General features: G+C 48.9%; 1 protein-coding gene across 2 annotated transcripts in view; it reads right to left on the bottom strand.

Annotated features, from left to right (window-relative positions):
- Positions 1-23,851, bottom strand: part of COL4A6 (collagen type IV alpha 6 chain) — an 823,409-nt gene that overhangs the window by 160,943 nt on the left and 638,615 nt on the right. The gene's annotated exons all lie outside the window — the stretch shown is intronic.

Genomic DNA, 23,851 nt, shown 5'->3' with positions numbered 1-23,851 from the left:
TAAGGCGTTACAGGCGGTAAGTAACTTGCTCATCTGATAGATGAGCAAGTGGAGTGGAGAAGTGTGGCACAATGGTTACAGTGCCAGACCCTAATGCAGAGATCTAGCCTGGGACAAGGGTTCAATTCCCACCTCGGGTTTGGGGCTCAATTCCCTTGGACCAGATAATTCTTACCTCGGTGCCTAATCTAATGGGTCCCACTCTGTAACTCTGGGCAATATGCTTGCTTAATCTCCACAATGGCCCTGACAGCGCTTGGATGCCTGGCTTCACCCTGGGGGTGCCCAGGAGTGGGTGCCTCACAGGGAAAAGCCAGGAGGGGTTCCAAAGCGGTATGCGTACAGCGCCTTGAGACCCTAACGGGTGAGTAGTGCACTATACAAGTGCGAAGTTTACAGGTTTTTTTTTTTGCAGTTTATAGAGACTTCTAGCTGCAGATTCCTTACCTTAGAACATATCAAGCTATACCTCCCCGGAGAAGAGACTGCAACAAGGATTAGATTAGAAAATCCGGTAGGACCAAACGGGCAAAATGCCCATCTTGCTGGACCTGACTGTCCAGGCAGTTTGCTTCATAAACATGTGCAGAAAAACCAAAGTTGCTGCTGGACAGATATCCAGGACAGGTACTCAGCGAACTATGACAAGGTTTGCAGCCTTGGTAGAAAGAGTGTGCAAGCCTTCGGCCAATGCATATCAGAATTTGATGCAGAGACTACCCATCATGAGATGGTCCATTTCTACACTGCCTTTCCTTTTTTGGCTCCTACATACCCCACAAAGAGTTGACCATTGTTAGAAATGGGGTCTCTAGTTGGCAGTCAGTTTACACCCTGTCCAAGTAGGGACCCTCACTCTAGTCAGGGTAAGGGAGATACACAGCACAGATAACCCCTGCTCACCCCCTTGGTACCTTGGCACAAGCAGTCAGGCTTATCTCAAAGTCAATGTGTAAATGTTTTGTACAAACACACACAGTAACACAGTGAAAACACCACAAAAGAACTCCGCACCAGTTTAGAATAATAGTCAATATTTTTCTAAATTAAACAAGACCAAAATGACAAAAATCCAACATACACAAGCAAAGATATCAACTTTTAAAGTAAAGAGAGTCTTAATCCATAGAAATGAATGGATGCGTTGTTTTAGCACAAAGTACCTGGTATGCGTCAAAAATAAAGCCGCACAGGCGAGCGTGGGTTGGAAAAGCAGGCGATGTGTCGATTCCTTACTCGCAAGTGACGGTGTGTGTCGATTTGTGCACAACAAAGCAACACAGCAGAGTGGCAGGTCCTCCTCAAGCATCAAGCTCTTCTCCTTGGCAGAGGTTCCTCTTGATCCAGAAGTAATCTAAAAGTCTGGGGTTTTGGGTCCACTCCTTATACTCATTTCTGCCTTTGAAGTAGGCAAACTTCAAAGGAAAGTCTTTGAAGTGCACACAACCCTGGCTCTTCCTTGCCCTACCCCAGACACACACTAGAGGGTTGGAGACTATATTGTGTGAGGTCAGGCACAGCCCTTTTAAGTGCAGGTGTCAGCTCCTCCCTCCTACTCTAGCTCAGGAAGACTCCCCAGGATATGCAGGACACCCCTCAGCTCCCTTTGTGTCACTGTCTAGAGTGAATTCACAAACAGCCCAACTGTCCGTCTAACCCAGGAGGGTATTCAGCAGCGAGGTAGAGGCACAAAATTGTTAAGCAAGAAAATGCCCACCTTCTAAAAGTTGCATTTTCAAACAGACAATCTAAAAAACAACTTTACCAAAAGATGCATTTTGAAATTGTGAGTTTGAGAGACCCCAAACTCCATATCTCTATGTGCTCCCAATGGGAAACTGCACTAAAATATATTTAAAGGCAATCCCCATGTTAACCTATGGAAGTGATAGGCCTTGCAATAGTGACATCTGAATTTGGCAGTATTTCACTATCAGGACATGTAAAACACACCTGTACATGTCCTACCTTTTAAATACACTGCACCCTGCCCACAGGGCTGCCTAGGGCCTTCCTTAGGGGTGACATAAATGTAGTAAAAGGGAAGGTTTGGGCCTGGCAAGCGGGAACACTTGCCAGGTCAAACTGGCAGTACGAGACTGCACACACATTTGGCAGGTCTGAGACATGTCTACATGGCTACTCATGTATGTGGCACAATCAGTGCTGCAGGCCCACTAGTATCATTTGATTTACAGGCCCTGGGCAAACATAGTGTACTTTACTAGGGATTTACCAGTAAATCAAATGTCAATCATGCCTAAACCAATCACCAATCCAATTTACACAGAGAACACTTGTACTTTAGCACTGATCAGAAGTGGTAAAGTACCCAGAGTCCTAAAGCAAACAAAAATAGGTCAGGAAAAAGTAGGTAGAGGGAGGCAAAACAAATATCCGGATGACCCTGCAAAAAGGGGCCAGGTCCAACAACCATCCACCTTAAACACTCTTATACAGTCAAGGTAGAATGACAATGCTCTTTTTTGGGCCAGCCAATGGAGTCTCTACTCTCCTTTAGAGGGGTGAGGCGGAGCGTAAAAGGTAGATACAGTGATGGACTAGCCTACATGAAATGGAGTTACCACCTTCGGTATGAAGGACACGATAGTGCTAAGGACCAGTTTGTATGGGTAGATGGTAAGCTATGGAGGCTGTGATGACAGTGCCTGTAGCTCACTTACCATGTGGCAGATGTTATTGCCACTAAAAAGGCCTTTTTTATGGTAAAGATCCTATGAGAGCAGTTCTGTAGTGTCTCGAAGGGAGCACACATACAAAATGTGAGAACTAAGTTGAGGTCCCACTGCAGCATAATGAAAGGAGCTGGTACAAACATATGTTGAAAACCTTTGAGAAACCTATTTCCAATTCGGGATTTCAAAATGGATGGTTGATGTGGCAACCGCAAACATGTCAATATAGCAGGCAAATAACCTTTCAATGTGCCTAAAGCACAGCCTTGCTGGGCTAGGGTAATTAGGATAAGAATAAACAAACACATCTAGGAAAGGGGTGCAGACAGAGGGTCAACTTGTCTATCTGTACAATATGACACAAACTTGCTTTAATGGCAGGCGTATACCGTCTTGGTGGGGGGACGCCTGGCTTCCAAGATAACATTGCAGACTTCGGGCAGAAGGTCAAAAGCTACCACCTCTCCCAGATGGCTGCTGTCTCAGGACAGCAGTGATGCATCTGTGTAAGGAAATGCCTCCTTGGCATGGTTGCCCCCTGACTTTTTGCCTTTGCTGATGCTATGTTTACAATTGAAAGTGTGCTGAGGCCTGCTAACCAGGCCCCAGCACCAGTGTTCTTTCCCTAACCTGTACTTTTGTATCCACAATTGGCAGACCCTGGCATCCAGATAAGTCCCTTGTAACTGGTACCTCTAGTACCAAGGGCCCTGATGCCAAGGAAGGTCTCTAAGGGCTGCAGCATGTCTTATGCCACCCTGGAGACCTCTCACTCAGCACAGACACACTGCTTGCCAGCTTGTGTGTGCTAGTGAGGACAAAACGAGTAAGTCGACATGGCACTCCCCTCAGGGTGCCATGCCAGCCTCTCACTGCCTATGCAGTATAGGTAAGACACCCCTCTAGCAGGCCTTACAGCCCTAAGGCAGGGTGCACTATACCATAGGTGAGGGTACCAGTGCATGAGCATGGTACCCCTACAGTGTCTAAACAAAACCTTAGACATTGTAAGTGCAGGGTAGCCATAAGAGTATATGGTCTGGGAGTTTGTCAAACACGAACTCCACAGCACCATAATGGCTACACTGAAAACTGGGAAGTTTGGTATCAAACTTCTCAGCACAATAAATGCACACTGATGCCAGTGTACATTTTATTGTAAAATACACCCCAGAGGGCACCTTAGAGGTGCCCCCTGAAACTTAACCGACTATCTGTGTAGGCTGACTAGTTTTAGCAGCCTGCCACAAACCGAGACATGTTGCTGGCCCCATGGGGAGAGTGCCTTTGTCACTCTGAGGCCAGTAACAAAGCCTGCACTGGGTGGAGATGCTAACACCTCCCCCAGGCAGGAATTGTCACACCTGGCGGTGAGCCTCAAAGGCTCACCTCCTTTGTGCCAACCCAGCAGGACACTCCAGCTAGTGGAGTTGCCCGCCCCCTCCGGCCAGGCCCCACTTTTGGCGGCAAGGCCGGAGAAAATAATGAGAAAAACAAGGAGGAGTCACTGGCCAGTCAGGACAGCCCCTAAGGTGTCCTGAGCTGAAGTGACTCTAACTTCTAGAAATCCTCCATCTTGCAGATGGAGGATTCCCCCAATAGGGTTAGGATTGTGACCCCCTCCCCTTGGGAGGAGGCACAAAGAGGGTGTACCCACCCTCAGGGCTAGTAGCCATTGGCTACTAACCCCCCAGACCTAAACACGCCCTTAAATTTAGTATTTAAGGGCTACCCTGAACCCTAGAAAATTAGATTCCTGCAACTACAAGAAGAAGGACTGCCCAGCTGAAAACCCCTGCAGCGGAAGACCAGAAGACGACAACTGCCTTGGCTCCAGAAACTCACCGGCCTGTCTCCTGCCTTCCAAAGATCCTGCTCCAGCGACGCCTTCCAAAGGGACCAGCGACCTCGACATCCTCTGAGGACTGCCCCTGCTTCGAAAAGACAAGAAACTCCCGAGGACAGCGGACCTGCTCCAAGAAAGGCTGCAACTTTGTTTCCAGCAGCTTTGAAAGAACCCTGCAAGCTCCCCGCAAGAAGCGTGAGACTTGCAACACTGCACCCGGCGACCCCGACTCGGCTGGTGGCGATCCAACCCCTCAGGAGGGACCCCAGGACTACTCTAAGACTGTGAGTACAAAAACCTGTCCCCCCTGAGCCCCCACAGCGCCGCCTGCAGAGGGAATCCCGAGGCTTCCCCTGACCGCGACTCTTTGAACCTAAAGTCCCGACGCCTGGGAGAGACCCTGCACCCGCAGCCCCCAGGACCTGAAGGACCGGACTTTCACTGGAGAAGTGACCCCCAGGAGTCCCTCTCCCTTGCCCAAGTGGAGGTTTCCCCGAGGAATTCCCCCCTTGCCTGCCTGCAGCGCTGAAGAGATCCCGAGATCTCTCATAGACTAACATTGCGAACCCGACGCTTGTTTCTACACTGCACCCGGCCGCCCCCGCGCCGCTGAGGGTGAAATTTCTGTGTGGACTTGTGTCCCCCCCGGTGCCCTACAAAACCCCCCTGGTCTGCCCTCCGAAGACGCGGGTACTTACCTGCAAGCAGACCGGAACCGGGGCACCCCCTTCTCTCCATTCTAGCCTATGTGTTTTGGGCACCACTTTGAACTCTGCACCTGACCGGCCCTGAGCTGCTGGTGTGGTGACTTTGGGGTTGCTCTGAACCCCCAACGGTGGGCTACCTTGGACCAAGAACTAAGCCCTGTAAGTGTCTTACTTACCTGGTTAACCTAACAAATACTTACCTCCCCTAGGAACTGTGAAAATTGCACTAAGTGTCCACTTTTAAAACAGCTATTTGTGAATAACTTGAAAAGTATACATGCAATTTTGATGATTTGAAGTTCCTAGAGTACTTACCTGCAATACCTTTCGAATGAGATATTACATGTAGAATTTGAACCTGTGGTTCCTAAAATAAACTAAGAAAAGATATTTTTCTATATAAAAACCTATTGGCTGGATTTGTCTCTGAGTGTGTGTACCTCATTTATTGTCTATGTGTATGTACAACAAATGCTTAACACTACTCCTTGGATAAGCCTACTGCTCGACCACACTACCACAAAATAGAGCATTAGTATTATCTCTTTTTGCCACTATCTTACCTCTAAGGGGAACCCTTGGACTCTGTGCATGCTATTCCTTACTTTGAAATAGCACATACAGAGCCAACTTCCTACAATCTGTCACTACAATCAGCTCTGGTTGGGGAAGGGACAAGGGTCTGTTACTGAACCAATCATGGTTCGTTAGTCATCACTGCACTGTTTTTGCAGTTCCTTCCAAGATCTAGACCACGTCAGAGAGATTCTCCAGTTGCTGTGCCTTAGGAAATCTTCCATCTTGTTTTGGAGGATTCCCCCCAATAGGATTAGGGATGTGTCCCCCTCCCCACAGGGAGGAGGCACAAAGAGGGTGTAGCCACCCTCAAGGACAGTAGCCATCGGCTACTGCCCTCCAGCCCTAAACACCCCCCTAAATTGAATATTTAGGGGCAACCCTGAACCCAGGAAACCAGATTCCTGCAACCTGAAACAAGAAGAAGGACTGGTGACCTGAAAGCCCTGCAGAGACGACGGAGACAACAACTGACTTGGCCCCAGCCCTACTGGCCTGTCTCCAGACTCAAAGAACCAGCACAGCGACACATCCAGCGGGACCAGCGACCTCTGAGGACTCAGAGGACTGACCTGCACCCAAAGGACCAAGAAACTTCAGTGGACAGCGTTTCTGTCCAAAAAAACAAGAAACAACCATCTTTAAAGGAACTCCAGCCTCACTCCGGAAGCATGAGTCCCCAACACTCTGCACCCGACGCTCCCGGCTCGGGTCCAGAAGAACCAAAACTTCAGAGAGGACCCCCAGGCGACTCCCACGACGTGGAAACACTGAGACGACCTCCCTGCACCCCCGCAGCGACGCCTGCAGAGAGAATCCGAAGGATCCCCCCTGACCGCAACTGCCCGGTCACAAAGGAACCCAACGCCTAGAAGAAGAACTGCACCCGCAGCCCCCAGGCCCGAGAGAAACCAACTACCAGTGCAGGAGTGACCAGCAGGCGGTCCTCTTTCTTGCCCAGTCAGTGGCTGGCCCAAGAAGCCCCCCTGAGCCCTGCCTGCATCGCCAGAGTGAACCCCGGGTCTCTCCATTGATTGCTATCTGAATCCCGACACCTACTTCACACACTGCACCTGGCCGCCCCTGTGCTGCTGAGGATGTACTTTGTGTGCCTGTTTGTGGCTCCCCCCAATGCTCTACAAAACCCCCCTGGTCTGCTTCCCGAGGACGCAGGTACTTACCTGCTAGCAGACTGGAACCGGAGCACCCCTATTCTCCATAGGAGCCTATGCTATTTGGGCCCTACTTTGACCTCTGCACCTGACCAGCCCTGTGTTGCTGGTGTTGGGTGTTTGGGGTTAACATGAACCCCCAACAGTGGGCTGCCTATGCCCCGGAGACTGAACTTGTAAGTGCTTTACTTACCTGAAAAACTAGCCAATACTTACCTCCCCCAGGAACTGTTGATTTTTTTGCAGTGTCCACTTTTAAAATAGCTCATTGCCATTCTTGCCAAAACTGTGTTCATTACTGTTTTAATTCAAAGTTCTATATTTACCTATGCCAAGTACCATACAATTTATGTACTTACTTGAATTCTGAATCTTGTGGTTCTAAAATAAATTAAGAAAATTAAATTTTTCTATATAAAAACCTATTGGCCTGGAGTTAAGTCTTTGAGTGTGTGTTCTCGTTAATTGCCTGTCTGTGTACAACAAATGCTTAACACTACCCTCTGATAAGCCTACTGCTCGACCACACTACCACAAAATAGAGCATTAATATTATCTAATTTTGCCACTATCAACCTCTAAGGGGAACCCTTGGACTCTGTGCACACTATCTCTCACTTTGAGATAGTATATACAGAGCCAACTTCCTACAAAACTCAAGTAGACTGCCACTGCAGGCTGCATGATAAAAAGTGAGTGAAATTGGCACACACTTGAGTGCCATGTCCCCTAACACTGCCTGTAATAATTGTAAGTCACCCTTTCAGCAGGCCTTACAGCCATAAGGCAGGGTGCATTATATTACAGGTGAGGGCATATTTGCATGACAAATATACCCCTGTTAAGTCTTTGTCGATTCTTAGACATAGTAAGTGAAAAGGGAAACCATTTTTAATACATGTGCTGGACACTGGTCAATACGAGTTCCCCAGCTACATGATAGCTTCTCTGAATTCTGGGATGTTTGGTATCAAACATCTCAGAATAATAAACCCTCACTGACCCCAGTGATGGATTTATTAAAAAGTGCACATAGAGGGCACCTTAGAGATGCCTCCTGAAAACTCAGCAGCTACTAGTGTGCTGACTGGCCCTGACTGGTTCAGCCACCACAAATGTGTTTCTGGCCCCCCAAGGTGAGAGCCAGCGCTCTCGAGGGACTGAGACAAAGGCCTGCTCTGGGCAGAGTTGTTACCTCCTCTCCCAGGCAGGATGGAAATTCCAGGGCGGGAAGCCGCAAAGGCCTTCCCGCCTTTGTAATACGACCCAGGTCTCTCCAGATGGTAGAGATGACCACCCCCCTTGTCCTAACCACAATGCTGGCACCAGCACAGGTGGGAAAATTAGTCAAATTAAGAGGAGTGCCCACTTCATGCCAGTCCCACCCTTAAGGTGGACGAGCTGAAGTGGACACTACTTCTCAAATTCCTCCATCTTGCATGGAAAGAATTAGGCCACTAGGGTTAGGGTTTTACCCACTTCCCAGTGGAAGTGGTCATAAGAAGGGTGTAGACACCCTCAAGGTGGTCAGGCCATTGGCTACCACCTGGCACTCCCTGCACTGTCCTTCAATTGAGAATTTAGGTGGCACCCCTGAACCCTAGAACTCAGATTTCTGACGACCTAAGCAGAGCCGGACACTACAGACTCACATCAGCAGAGTAGACTGCAGACATCAACTGACTTGGCCCCAGCCCTACTGGCCAGTCTGCATTCCTCGATGAACCTGTGTCAAAAGACGACCTGTCCTGCAGCCCAGCATCCTCCAGAGTTTTGGGAGGACTGCCTGCCTTCGACAAAGATCAAGATCTCCCGAGAACAGAAGACATGTTCAAGAAGAAACCAACTTTAAAAGAAAAAGAGCTCTGCCCGGAGGAACTGCGAAACTGCCTCTGGGCCCACTTCTGCACCCAATGCCCACGGCATGAGTTCAATTGGCCTACCGGTCTTGTGAAGGTTCCCCAGAGATTCTGAGTCTGAATCCACCATGGGCTGACCCCTCTAGCCTCAAACCGAAGACTCCCCGTGACCGCAACCTGCCTGTTAAGCTGTTCCCAACGAAAAGGACACCCCTGCACCTGGAGCCCCTTGGCCTTGGGGAACTGGACCGCCACTGTCCCTTTGTCCCCTTGCATCAGATCTTACCTGGGCAGTTGTGGGTCTTCTTCATTCAGCCTCCTGGCCAGAGCATGCAACCTTTTTCCAAAATTGAACTCCCCCATTGATTTGCACTGGGCGCTGAATGCTGTGTTGGCACTCTGCATCCGGCCACCCCTATGCAGCTGAGGGTGTAAGTTTGGTGCGGTCTTGTGCCCCCCACCCTGTGCTTACCTCAATCCCAGGAGATCGACCCCTGACACCGCTTTACTCACCTGTGAGCAGTGTATCTTTGGTTACCCCAAGTCTCTGTTGGCTAACATTGGGCGTCCGATGCTGTGGTGGCACTCTGCACCTGGGCACATCTGTGCCACTCCGGGTGTAAGTTTGGTGCTACCATGTGCCCCCCAGTGCTTACCTCAGCCCCAGGAGATCAACCCCTGGCACCGCTTTACTCACCTGTGAGCAGGACATCTTCCTTCACCCCTAGTCTCTATTGGTTAACACTGTGCACCAGGCTCCGAATTTGAGCTCTGCACCCGGCCGCCCCTATGTTGCTGTGGATGCACTCTTGGTACTGATTTGAACCTGGCCTGCTGTTGACCTAAAACCCGTAAGGCTAGATTTTTACATCGTGTACTTACCTGTAAAACAGCATTTTTGTTTTCCTCCCATAGGTTAACATTGCTGAACTGAAAAATTGCAGTGTTGATGTTTGAAACTGCAAAGTATTAATGTTTGTAAATCTAATTACCTGCTTACGAAGTTCTTGGGTTTGAAACATATATAAAAAAATATATTTTTTTCTAAATTGGTCTCGGATTTGTTCTTTGAATGTGTCTCATTTATTGCCTCTGTGAGTACATCACATGCTTAGCACTACTCTCTGATAAGCCTAACTGCTCGCCCACGCTACCATAAATAGAGCATTAGTCCTATCTACTTTTGCCTCTGCAATACTAATTGGGGATCCACTGGACTTTCTGCACAGTGAACTTCATTTTAGTGCCATATATAGAGAGCCAGCTTCTTACATTGGTGGAACAGCGGTGAGGTCTGTGACTTTGCATTTGCTGATACCACTTGGTCAATAAGTGACTACACAAGTAAATCCAAAAATTGCCTTTAGTTAAAATTGCATTTTTTGAATTGGGTATTTTTCTAAATTCCTAAAAGTAACTGTTGGGTCCCTGGTAAGGTCCCTGTGGCTTAGCAGTAAACGTAAAAACTTACTGTAGTTAGGACTGCAAACAACTGTGTTAGGTATTTTTGTCTAACTTAAAAAGGTCCCAACTTTAGTAAAATAATGAGTACCTCAGAGGACAGGGTTGTGGAGTTCGTCCTCACCCCCTACCTTCATCTCAAACACAGAGAACTGAGGGTCTTCTGTAAATTGTGTAACAGACAACCTGGTGCAAACCCTACCAGTGCAAAGCTACAGGAGCTGCTGGCAGAATATGTGATTAGGAAAGTGCCATCTTTTTAGCATAGTTACCCCGACTTTTTGTCTAATGTTAGCGTGTTTAGACTGTAGTTCACTAGGATCCTGCTAACCAGGACCCCAGAGACTGTGCTCTTTCCTCTAACTTTAGTTGCTGGCAACCTCTTTACAGCCTATCTAGATGATATAGCTGTCTTTTGCTCCACCTGGCAGGATCACCTGGTCCACCTGGTCAAGAGTGTACTTGAGGCCTTGAAAAAGGCTATTCTTACTATCAAGGCTACAAAAAGCCAGTTAGAGGGGAGTAAGGTGGTTTACATGGGCCACCTGGTAGGTGAAGACCAAGCTCAACACCTACAGGGCAAAATCCAAACCATTATGGATTGGGTTGCTCCAACTATCAAGACCTAGGTCAGAGTTTTTCTGGGCCGGACTGGGTACTACAGAAGATTTGTAAAAGAGTATGGCTCCATTGTAGCCCCCTTGAATGATTTCACTTCTAAAAAAAACGTACCTAAAAAGGTACAGTGGACAGTTAGGTGTCAAGAGGCATTTGACTCCCTCCCATTTGCTCAGCTACAATTCTTAAAAGCCCTGACTATTCATAACAATTAATTGTCCAGGTGCTATCACAACTTAATGAAGAGGGCCAGGATCAACCGGTGGCTTTTATCAGCAGATGGTTGACCCCCAGAGAAAAGTGTTGGTCAGCCATTGAGAGGGAGGCCTTTGCTGTGGTCTGGGCCTTTAAGAAGTTGAGGCAATACCTGTTTGGCTCTCACTTCCTTGTTCAAACAGACCACAAGCCCCTCCTATGGCTTAAACAGATAAAAGTGAGAACCCAAAACGGTTGAGGTGGTCCATGTCCCTACATGTGATGGACTTTTCAGGAAAACATAGACCTGGGAGTAACCATGCCAATGCAGATGGACTCTCCAGATATTTCCACTTAGATAGTGAAGACTCAACTGGGTAATGTTAATCTCATTAGCTTTCGTTTGGGAGGGGGTTATGTAGGAAAGTACCATCTTTCTAGCATAGTTACCCCCACTTTTTGCCTGATGTCAGTGTTTTAAGACTGTACTTCACTGGGATCCTACTAACCAGGACCCCAGTGACTGTCCTCTCTCCTCTAAAATTGGCATACGCGTGCACCATTTTAAGTTCCTAGTTGTAGGAAGCTGTTCTGGTGTGTGGTGGACACCTATGGTTTTGGCACCTTATACCAGGTCCAGGAAACCCCTATCAGTGAATGTAGACAGTGTCTATGAAGCCAGGGCTCTCTAGATGTAGCTATGGATGAGCAGCCAAGACTTATCTAGGAGACATGTAAAGCTTATGCAATACCACAATAGTCACACAGCAACTTATCACACATGAAAGAACCACACAGTGTTACAAAAATAAAGGTACTTTATTATAGTAACACAACACTAGATTACTTATAGGCAGTTCCCCAACTGGAGGTATGTACACACACTATATATATATATACACATGTCTACACACAGTAATAATTAGGAATTGGCACAAGGAACAACAAGCACTGGCAAGAATTAGTGAAAAATAGTTTGAGCCCTAGTGGAGGACCAAACCATATACTAACATAGTAGAATGCGAAGTGAAGTCCCCCACCCAAGGATATGGAGGCATTTAAGGGAAGCTGGAAAAACTAGGGACCCCAAGAGGTGAGTACCTAAGTGACCCCTAGCGACCTGTAGAGCAGAGGCACCTGGTCTTCCCAAGGACTAACAAGAAGACTTAGAAAATGGATTGTGCAAGAACAGGACCAGACTAGAAGAAACCAAAGGTGGATTCTGGAAGAAGAGGACCTGCAAAAGAAGGGGACAGAGTCATGTCTATGATGGTGTGTCCACTGGGGGCAGGAGACACTACCCACCCTTATGTGGATAAATATCCGAGTCGACGGGGAAGGAGAAGACCAGCTGTGGAGGCCAGGAGCTGAAGAGAAGTCCTTGGAGTGGTGCAGATGGTGTCCCACGTTGATCGTTGGGTCGCAGATGGTCAGTGGCTTAGGATAACCATCAACAAGCCTTTGCAAATGCAAGAAGAAGCAAAAGAAGGCTGAAAAGGACCTGCATGGTCCAGGGAACTCGATCATTGGAGGGGAGTCCAGGCTGACCCTCAGCAGTCGGTCCATGTTGCTGGAGCAGCAGAGAGGAGAATGTCCTTGGCAGGATGGAGTGCTGAAGGTTGAGGCTACTTGGAGCCTGGAGATCCCTTGGAGCAGGAGACAACAAGCCTTGGTAGTTGCATGAGTCACGGTGCACAGGGGTACCCAAGGCACTGGTACACCAGGGGTCCCCCATGGGCTGTAATATGTATTGTGCCACCCACGGGAACGCATGCAAACTTTGTCTGCAGACCTGCCATTGCAGCCTGCGTGAAATGGTGCATGCACCCTTTCACCACCTATCCTGGTCACTGCATTTAGACACTACAAGTCACCCCTCTGGTAGGCCCTTCAGTCCAAGTGCAGGGTGCATGTCCCTAGGTGTGAGAGTACCCATGCATGAGCAGAGTACCCCTTGAGACCCCAGGCTCCATTTTCCGGACTCTATGAGTGCTGGGAAGCCATTTTAAAGATGTAGTGGACACTGGTCAACACAAGTGGTTCAACTACATAATGGCTTCTCTGAATCTAGGCATGTTTAGTATCAAACATGTTGGAATCATGCAACTACAGTGATTCTAGTGCTAGCTGCATGATACCATGTACTCCGGGGGTTCCTTAGAGGATTCCCCAGTTCTGCCTGTGCAGCCCTACGGGGTCTAGCTGCCCACCCATGCTGCTGCTTACCCCAGATACTGTTCTGCCCTTCTACTGGAGAGCCTGGCTTAGGCCGGAAGAGCAGAACAAAGGATTTCCTGCAAGGGAGAGTTGTGACTACCTCCCCTTGTGTATTAGGTGTCTAAGGGATGGGGTGTGGTGACTTCTGAGTGCCACCAGACTGCTTTGAAGGGCACATTTGGTGCCCTACTTGCATAATTCGGTTCCTGCTCTGGTGTGAACTGCACAAAGGACAAGGGAGTGACTACCCCCGTCCAGCTCCTCTCATAGGGAGGTGCACAGAGCTCTGCCAGGTGGCCACTTGATTCTGCCATTTTGAAAATAAGATGTGCAGAGGCCCCTGAGAGCATCTGATGGTTAGGCCAGGTAGATGACGTCCTTGACCCCCTCTTGTAGGTGGGTCACTTAAGAGAGGGACCATCCCCTTTTTAGGGTTACCTAAGGGCTCCCTAGCGGTGGGTCCTCAGATTTGTTGAGAAAGACTCTCCAAGGAACTCTCTGCAAGACATCTTTTGCTCCTGGTCTCTGGAACCGCTGCTGGTCTGCTTTCGAACCAAAACACGTCTGCTTCTGGTGGGAAGGCTCCCACTGCAACATTGTTTCTCTGGTTCCTGCATGAATTCTGCAACATCCAAGGCTGTGCATCCTCCAGGGTCACAAGGACTCTGTTTTCTGGAATGAATGAAGGAATCTCCCTTGCAGTGAAGGAGTCACTCCACTGCCTTCGCAGGCATCTCAAGACAACATCGACTGGTTGGTGAGGTCTGCTGTCCTTCGGACATCAAAAGGCACTGCTTCACAGGTGGTGAGTCTGTGGCATCCTCTTGGTCCTGCTTGTCTTCTGACCAACTTGGGAGACTGTGGGCCCCTGCTCCTGCCACTGGACTGGAACCCCGGTGCACTGTGCCTGTTACTCTGTCCAAGGCTTGTTGACTCTTCCTCCAGGAGGTCTTCAGGCACCAAGAAGCCTTGGACTCCAGCACTCTGCAACTGAAGATCAGCCCCTGTCCTGCAACTCCTGTGACGTGGGACCTCTGTGAATCCTTGTGTTCATCACCTGTGGGTCACTCTTGGGGGCTCCACTGAATTCTGCTGGCCCTCCTGCGTGCTGAGGGCCAGCCCTGACTCCCCCTCCTAGGTAGAGTCTCCAGGACCTTGATGGTCCCTAAAACTCTGCAAATACTTCCTCAGCTCTTGCTTGCATTTGCCAGTGCTTCTTGGTGACTTGGATGGTCACTGACCCTCCTGCAATCTGGCGACCATCTAGTGACAGCTCGTAGGTGACTCCTGGGATCTTCTACAGCTCCTGGACCCCGCAGATGGACTTCTTCCTCCACTGACATGCAGGAACTTCACCTCTTGGGGGTGAGCATTGTCACCTGCACCACCTGGGCACCTCATAAGGGTGCTGGACTCCGTCTCCTTCGTTTTCAGGTCCTCCATGTAAGGAAATGCCTCCTTGGCATGGTTACCCCCTGACTTTTTGCCTTAGCTGATGCTATGTTTTGAATTGAAAGTGTGCTGAGGCCTGCTAACCAGGCCCCAGCACCAGTGTTCTTTCCCTAACCTGTACTTTTGATTCCACAATTGGCACACCCTGGCATCCAGGTAAGTCCCTTGTAACTGGTACCCCTGGTACCAAGGGCCCTGATGCCAGGGAAGGTCTCTAAGGGCTGCAGCATATCTTATGCCACCCTGGGGACCCCTCACTCAGCACACACACTGCTTGCCAGCTTGTGTGTGCTGGTGAGAACAAAACGAGTAAGTCGACATGGCACTCCCCTCAGGGTGCCATGCCAACCTCACACTGCCTATGCAGTATAGATAAGTCACCCCTCTAGTAGGCCTTACAGCCCTAAGGCAGGGTGCACTATACCATAGGTGAGGGCACCAGTACATGAGTACTGTGCCCCTACAGTGTCTAAGCCAAACCTTAGACATTGTAAGTGCAGGGTAGCCATAAGAGTATATGGTCTGGGAGTCTGTCAAACACAGACTCCACAGCACCATAATGGCTACACTGAAAACTGGGAAGTTTGGTATCAAACTTCTCAGCACAATAAATGCACACTGATGCCAGTGTACATTTTATTGTGAAATACACCCCAGAGGACACCTTAGAGGTGCCCCCTGAAACCTTCACCGACTATCTGTGTAGGCTGACTAGTTCCAGCAGCCTGCCACAACCGAGACATGTTGCTGGCCCCATGGGGAGAGTGCCTTTGTCACTCTGAGGCCAGTAACAAAGCCTGCACTGGGTGGAGATGCTAACACCTCCCCCAGGCAGGAGCTTTCACACCTGGCGGTGAGCCTCAAAGGCTCACCCCTTTGTGCCAGCACCGCAGGACACTCCAGCTAGTGGAGTTGCCCGCCCCCTCCGGCCACGGCCCCCACGTTTGGCGGCAAGGCCGGAGAAAATAATGAGAATAACAAGGAGGAGTCACTGGCCAGTCAGGACAGCCCCTAAGGTGTCCTGAGCTGAAGTAACTCTAACTTTTAGAAATCCTCCATCTTGCAGATGGAGGATTCCCCAATAGGATTAGAGATGTGACCCCCTCCCCTTGGGAGGAGGCACAAAGAGGGTGTACCCACCCTCAGGGCTAGTAGCCATTGGCTACTAACCCCCCAGACCTAAACACGCCCTTAAATTTAGTATTTAAGGGCTTCCCTGAACCTAAGAATTCAGATTCCTGAAACCTACAAGAAGAAGAAGCCTGCTGAGCTGAAAAACCCCTGCAGAGGAAGAACAGAAGACACCAACTGCTTTGGCCCCAGTCCTACCGGCCTGTCTCCTGCCTTCCAAAGAAACCTGCTCCAGCGACGCTTTCCAAAGGACCAGCGACCTCTGAATCCTCAGAGGACTGCCCTGCTTCAAGAAAAACAAGGAACTCCCGAGGACAGCGGCCCTGCTCCAAAAGACTGCAACTTTGTTTCGAAGGAGCAGATTTAAAGACCCCTGCAACTCCCCGCAAGAAGCGTGAGACTTGCAACACTGCACCCGGCGACCCCGACTCGACTGGTGGAGAACCAACACCTCAGGGAGGACCCTCCGGCGACTCCGAGACCGTGAGTAACCAAAGTTGTCCCCCCTGAGCCCCCACAGCGACGCCTGCAGAGGGAATCCCGAGGCTCCCCCTGACCGCGACTGCCTGGACCTAAAGTCCCGACGGCTGGAAAGGACCCTGCACCCGCAGCCCCCAGCACCTGAAGGAACGGAACTTCTGTGCAGGAGTGACCCCCAGGAGGCCCTCTCCCGTGCCCAGGTGGTGGCTACCCCGAGGAGCCCCCCCCCCTTGCCTGCCTGCACCGCTGAAGAGATCCCTTGGTCTCTCATTGAACATCATTGAAAACCCGACGCGTGTTTGCACACTGCACCCGGCCGCCCCGCGCTGCTGAGGATGTACTTTTTGTGTGAACTTGTGTCCCCCCCGGTGCCCTACAAAACCCCCCCTGGTCTGCCCTCCGAAGACGCGGGTACTTACCTGCTGGCAGACCGGAACCGGGGCACCCCCTTCTCTCCATTGAAGCCTATGCGTTTTGGGCACCTCTTTGACCTCTACACCTGACCGACCCTGAGCTGCTGGTGTGGTAACTTTGGGGTTGCTCTGAACCCCCAACGGTGGGCTACCTTGGACCCAAACCTGAGACTTGTAAGTGATTTACTTACCTGACAAAACTAACAAAAACTTACCTCCCCCAGGAACTGTGAAAATTGCATTGTGTCCACTTTTAAAACAGCTTATTGTGTTTTATGTAAAAAGTATACATGCTAATGTAATGATTCAAAGTTCCTAAAGTACTTACCTGCAATACCTTTCAAATGAGATATTACAGGTAGAATTTGAACCTGTGGTTCTTAAAATAAACTAAGAAAAGATATTTTTCTATAACAAAACCTATTGGCTGGATTTGTCTCTGAGTGTGTGTTCCTCATTTATTGCCTGTGTGTATGTACAACAAATGCTTAACACTACTCCTTTGATAAGCCTACTGCTCGACCACACTACCACAAAATAGAGCATTAGTATTATCTTTTTGCCACTATCTTACCTCTAAGGGGAACCCTTGGACTCTGTGTATACTATTCCTTACTTTGAAATAGTGCATACAGAGCCAACTTCCTACATTGGTGGATCAGCGGTGGGGTACAAGACTTTGCATTTGCTGGACTACTCAGCCAATACCTGATCACACGACAAATTCCAAAAATTGTCATTAGAAATTTATTTTTGCAATTTGAAATTTTTCTAAATTCTTAAAAGTCCTGCTAGGGCCTTGTGTTAGTCCCTGTTAGCATTTCCTTTTAGAGTTTAAAAGTTTGGTAAAAGTTTGAATTAGATTCTAGAACTAGTTTTTAGATTCTTAAAAAGTATTCCAACTTTTAGAAGCATAATGTCTAGTGCAGAGATGAATGTGGTGGAACTCGACACCACACCTTACCTCCATCTTAAGATGAGGGAGCTAAGGTCACTCTGTAAAATAAAGAAAATAGTAATGGGCCCCAGACCTTCCAAACTACAGCTCCAGGAGCTGTTGGCAGAGTTTGAAAAGGCCAACCCCTCTGAGGATGGCAACTCAGAGGATGATGATAGTGACTTGGAGGGTGATTCCCCCCTACCAGTCCTATCTAGGGAAGACAGGGCCTCTCAAGCCCTGACTCCACAAATCATAGTCAGAGATGCTGGTTCCCTCACAGGAGGGACCAACCTCTCTGAAATCACTGAGGATAACTCCAGTGAAGAGGACATCCAGTTAGCCAGGATGGCCAAAAGATTGGCTTTGGAAAGACAGATCCTAGCCATAGAAAGGGAAAGACAAGAGATGGGCCTAGGACCCATCAATGGTGGCAGCAACATAAATAGGGTCAGAGATTCTCCTGACATGTTGAAAATCCCTAAAGGGATTGTAACTAAATATGAAGATGGTGATGACATCACCAAATGGTTCACAGCTTTTGAGAGGGCTTGTGTAACCAGAAAAGTGAACAAATCTCACTGGGGTGCTCTCCTTTGGGAAATGTTCACAGGAAAGTGTAGGGATAGACTCCTCACACTCTCTGGAAAAGATGCAGAATCTTATGACCTCATGAAGGGTACCCTGATTGAGGGCTTTGGATTCTCCACTGAGGAGTATAGGATTAGATTCAGGGGGGCTCAAAAATCCTCGAGCCAGACCTGGGTTGACTTTGTAGACTACTCAGTAAAAACACTAGATGGTTGGATTCAAGGCAGTGGTGTAAGTAATTATGATGGGCTGTACAATTTATTTGTGAAAGAACACCTATTAAGTAATTGTTTCAATGATAAACTGCATCAGCATCTGGTAGACCTAGGACCAATTTCTCCCCAAGAATTGGGAAAGAAGGCGTACCATTGGGTCAAGACTAGGGTGTCCAAAACTTCCACAGGGGGTGACCAAAAGAAAGGGGTCACAAAACCTCCCCAGGGGAAAGGTGGTGAGACAGCCAAAAACAAAAATAGTAAAGAGTCTTCTACAGGCCCCCAAAAACCTGCACAGGAGGGTGGGCCCAGAGCCTCTTCGCAAAACAATTCTGGGTACAAGGGTAAAAACTTTGATCCCAAAAAGGCCTGGTGTCGTAGCTGTAGTCAGTCTGGACACCAAACTGGAGACAAGGCCTGTCCCAAGAAAGATACCACTTCTAACTCCACTCCAGCTAAAACTGGAATGGCCAGTCTCCAAGTGGGATCAACAGTGTGCCCAGAGCAAATCAGGTGTCACACTGAAGCTACATTAGTCTCTGAGGGTGGGGTGGATTTAGCCACACTGGCTGCCTGGCCCCCTAACATGCAAAAATACAGGCAGCAGCTCTTAATTAATGGGACAAGTGTAGAGGGCCTGAGGGATACAGGTGCCAGTGTCACTATGGTGACAGAGAAACTGGTTTCCCCTGGCCAATACCTGGCTGGACAAACTTATCAAGTCACCAACGCTGACAATCAGACTAAAGTACATCCCATGGCTATGGTAACTTTAGAGTGGGGTGGGGTCAATGGCCTGAAACAGGTGGTGGTCTCCTCAAATATCCCAGTAGACTGTTTGCTTGGAAATGACCTGGAGTCCTCAGCATGGGCTGAGGTAGAACTGAAAACCCATGCAGCCATGCTGGGTATCCCTGAACTGGTGTGTGTCAAAACAAGGGCACAGTGCAAGGCACAGGGTGAAAAAGTAGAGCTGGAGTCTGGAAGAAAGGCCCAGCCTACCAAGAGAAAAGGAAAGTCAGCTGGGAAACCAGCTGCAACACAACAAGTAAAAGAGAGCCTCTCTTCTCAGGAAGAAGTTCTGCCCTCTGAGGGAACTGAGCCTATGGAGCTGGAACCTTACCAAGTTGAGCTCTTGGGCCCAGGGGGACCCTCAAGGGAGGAGTTGTGTAAGGGACAAGAAACCTGTCCCTCTCTTGAAGGCCTTAGGCAGCAAGCTGCTGAAGAGTCCAAAGGCAAGAAAAATGGAACACATAGGGTCTATTGGGAAGATGGACTCCTGTACACTGAGGCAAGAGATCCCAAACCTGGTGCCACTAGGAGAGTGGTAGTGCCTCAGGGGTTCAGAGAGTTTATTCTGACCTTAGCCCATGATATTCCCCTTGCTGGGCATTTGGGACAAACCAAGACGTGGGAGAGGTTAGTCAACCACTTCTACTGGCCCAACATGTCCCAGAAGGTTAAGGAGTTTTGCACCTCCTGTCCCACCTGTCAAGCCAGTGGTAAGACAGGTGGACATCCAAAGGCCCCCCTCATTCCACTTCCAGTGGTGGGGGTCCCCTTTGAAAGAGTGGGTGTGGACATAGTGGGTCCACTGGAACCTCCCACAGCCTCAGGAAATATGTACATCCTAGTAGTAGTGGATCATGCTACTAGGTATCCTGAAGCTATTCCCCTTAGGTCGACTACTGCCCCTGCAGTAGCCAAGGCCCTCATTGGTATCTTTACCAGAGTGGGCTTCCCTAAGGAGGTGGTGTCTGACAGAGGTACCAACTTCATGTCAGCATACCTAAAACACATGTGGAATGAATGTGGAGTGACTTATAAATTCACTACACCATATCATCCACAAACTAATGGCCTTGTTGAGAGATTCAACAAGACATTAAAGGGCATGATCATGGGGCTCCCAGAAAAACTCAAAAGGAGATGGGATGTCCTCCTGCCATGTCTGCTTTTCGCTTACAGAGAGGTGCCTCAGAAGGGAGTAGGGTTCTCACCCTTTGAACTTCTGTTTGGCCACCCTGTAAGGGGACCACTAGCTCTTGTGAAAGAAGGCTGGGAGAGACCTCTTCATGAGCCTAAACAAGACATAGTGGACTATGTACTTGGCCTTCACTCAAGGATGGCAGAGTACATGGAAAAGGCAAGCAAAAACCTTGAGGCCAGCCAACAGCTCCAGAAGTGTTGGTATGACCAAAAGGCTGCACTGGTTGAATTTCAACCAGGGCAGAAAGTATGGGTTTTGGAGCCTGTGGCTCCCAGGGCACTTCAGGACAAATGGAGTGGCCCTTACCCAATCCTGGAAAAGAAGAGTCAGGTCACCTACCTGGTGGACCTAGGCACAAGCAGGAGCCCCAAGAGGGTGATCCATGTAAACCGCCTAAAACTCTTCCATGACAGGGCTGATGTGAATCTGTTGATGGTAACAGATGAGGACCAGGAAGCTGAGAGTGACCCTCTCCCTGATCTCCTCTCATCAGACCCTAAAGATGGCTCAGTGTATGGAGTGATCTATTCAGACACCCTCTCTGGCCAACAGCAAGCTGACTGTAGGAAGGTCCTACAACAGTTTGCTGAGCTCTTTTCCCTAACCCCTGGTCAGACACACCTGTGTACCCATGATGTGGACACAGGAGACAGCATGCCTGTCAAAAACAAAATCTTCAGACAGTCTGATCAAGTTAAGGAAAGCATCAAGGTGGAAGTCCACAAGATGCTGGAATTGGGAGTAATTGAGTACTCTGACAGCCCCTGGGCTAGCCCAGTGGTCTTAGTCCCCAAACCTCACACCAAAGAAGGAAAGAGAGAGATGAGGTTTTGTGTGGACTACAGAGGCCTTAATTCTGTCACCAAGACAGATGCCCATCCCATTCCTAGAGCTGACGAGCTGATTGACAAATTAGGTGCTGCCAAATTCTTAAGTACCTTTGACTTAACAGCAGGGTACTGGCAAATCAAAATGGCACCTGGAGCAAAAGAGAAAACAGCATTCTCCACACCTGATGGGCATTATCAGTTTACTGTTATGCCCTTTGGTTTAAAGAATGCCCCTGCCACCTTCCAAAGGTTGGTGAATCAAGTCCTTGCTGGGTTGGAGTCCTTTAGTGCAGCTTATCTTGATGATATTACTGTCTTTAGCTCCAACTGGCAGGATCACCTGGTCCACCTGAAGAAGGTTTTGAAGGCTCTGCAATCTGCAGGCCTCTCTATCAAGGCATCCAAGTGCCAGATAGGGCAGGGAACTGTGGTTTACTTGGGACACCTTGTAGGTGGAGGCCAAGTTCAGCCACTCCAGCCTAAGATCCAGACTATTCTGGACTGGGCAGCTCCAAAAACCCAGACCCAAGTCAGGGCATTCCTTGGCTTGACTGGGTACTATAGGAGGTTTGTGAAGGGATATGGATCCATTGTGACAGCCCTCACAGAACTCACCTCCAAGAAAATGCCCAAGAAAGTAAACTGGACTGTAGAATGCCAACAGGCCTTTGACACCCTGAAACAAGCTATGTGCACAGCACCAGTTCTAAAAGCTCCAGATTACTCCAAGCAGTTCATTGTGCAAACAGATGCCTCTGAACATGGGATAGGGGCAGTTTTGTCCCAAACAAATGATGATGGCCTTGACCAGCCTGTTGCTTTCATTAGCAGGAGGTTACTCCCCAGGGAGCAGCGTTGGAGTGCCATTGAGAGGGAGGCCTTTGCTGTCGTTTGGTCCCTGAAGAAGTTGAGACCATACCTCTTTGGTACTCACTTCCTAGTTCAGACTGACCACAGACCTCTCAGATGGCTGATGCAAATGAAAGGTGAAAATCCAAAACTGTTGAGGTGGTCCATCTCCCTACAGGGAATGGACTTTATAGTGGAACACAGACCTGGGACTGCCCATGCCAATGCAGATGGCCTTTCCAGGTTCTTCCACTTAGAAAATGAAGACTCTCTTGGGAAAGGTTAGTCTCATCCTCTTTCGTTTGGGGGGGGGGGGTGTGTAAGGAAATGCCTCCTTGGCATGGTTACCATGGTTAGGGAGATGGACCACCTCAACAGTTTTGGATTTTCACTTTTCATTTGCATTAGCCATCTGAGAGGTCTGTGGTCAGTTTGAACTACAAAGTGAGTACCAAAGAGGTATGGTCTCAGCTTCTTCAGGGACCAAACCACAGCAAAGTCCTCCCTCTCAATGGCACTCCAACGCTGCTCCCTGGGGAGTAACCTCCTGCTAATGAAAGCAACAGGCTGGTCAAGGCCATCATCATTTGTTTGGGACAAAACTGCCCCATCCCATGTTCAGAGGCATCAGTCTGCACAATGAACTGCTTGGAGTAATCTAGAGCTTTTAGAACTGGTGCTGTGCACATAGCTTGTTTCAGGGTGTCAAAGGCCTGTTGCCATTCTACAGTCCAGTTTACCTTCTTGGGCATTTTCTTGGAGGAAAGTTCCGTGAGGGGTGTCACTATGGATCCATATCCATTCACAAACCTCCTGTAGTACCCAGTCAAGCCAAGGAATGCCCGGACTTGAGTCTGGGTTTTTGGAGCTGCCCAGTCCAGAATAGTCTGGATCTTGGACTGGAGTGGCTGAACTTGGCCTCCACCTACAAGGTGTCCCAAGTAAACCAAAGTTCCCTGCCCTATCTGGCATTTGGATGCCTTGATAGAGAGGCCTGCTGCTTGCAGGGCCTTCAAAACCTTCTTCAGGTGGACCAGGTGATCCTGCCAGCTGGAGCTAAAGACAGCAATATCGTCAAGATAAGCTTCACTAAATGACTCCAAGCCAGCCAGGACTTGATTCACCAACCTATGGAAGGTGGCAGGGGCATTCTTTAAGCCAAAGGGCATAACAGTAAACTGATAATGCCCATCAGGTGTGGAGAATGCTGTTTTTTCTTTTGCTCCTGGTGCCACTTTGATTTGCCAGTACCCTGCTGTCAAGTTAAAGGTACTTAAGTATCTGGCAGCACCTAGTTTGTCAATTAATTCATCTGCCCTTGGAATGGGATGGGCATCTGTCTTGGTGACAGAATTAAGTCCTCTGTAGTCAACACAAAACCTCATCTCTCTCTTTCCATCTTTGGTGTGAGGTTTGGGGACTAAGACCACTGGGCTAGCCCAGGGGCTGTCAGAGTGCTCAATGAGTCCCAATTCCAGCATCTTGTGGACTTCCACTTTGATGCTTTCCTTAACTTGGTCAGACTGTCTGAAAATTTTGTTTTTGACAGGCATGCTGTCTCCTGTGTCCACATCATGTGTACACAGGTGTGTCTGACCAGGGGTTAGGGAAAAGAG

Source organism: Pleurodeles waltl, chromosome 2_1, assembly GCF_031143425.1.
Source record: "Pleurodeles waltl isolate 20211129_DDA chromosome 2_1, aPleWal1.hap1.20221129, whole genome shotgun sequence".
In the NCBI taxonomy this organism is placed as follows: domain Eukaryota; kingdom Metazoa; phylum Chordata; class Amphibia; order Caudata; family Salamandridae; genus Pleurodeles; species Pleurodeles waltl.
The sequence above is the reverse complement of the archived record's forward strand: the minus strand, read 5'-3'. Positions and strand labels throughout refer to the sequence as shown.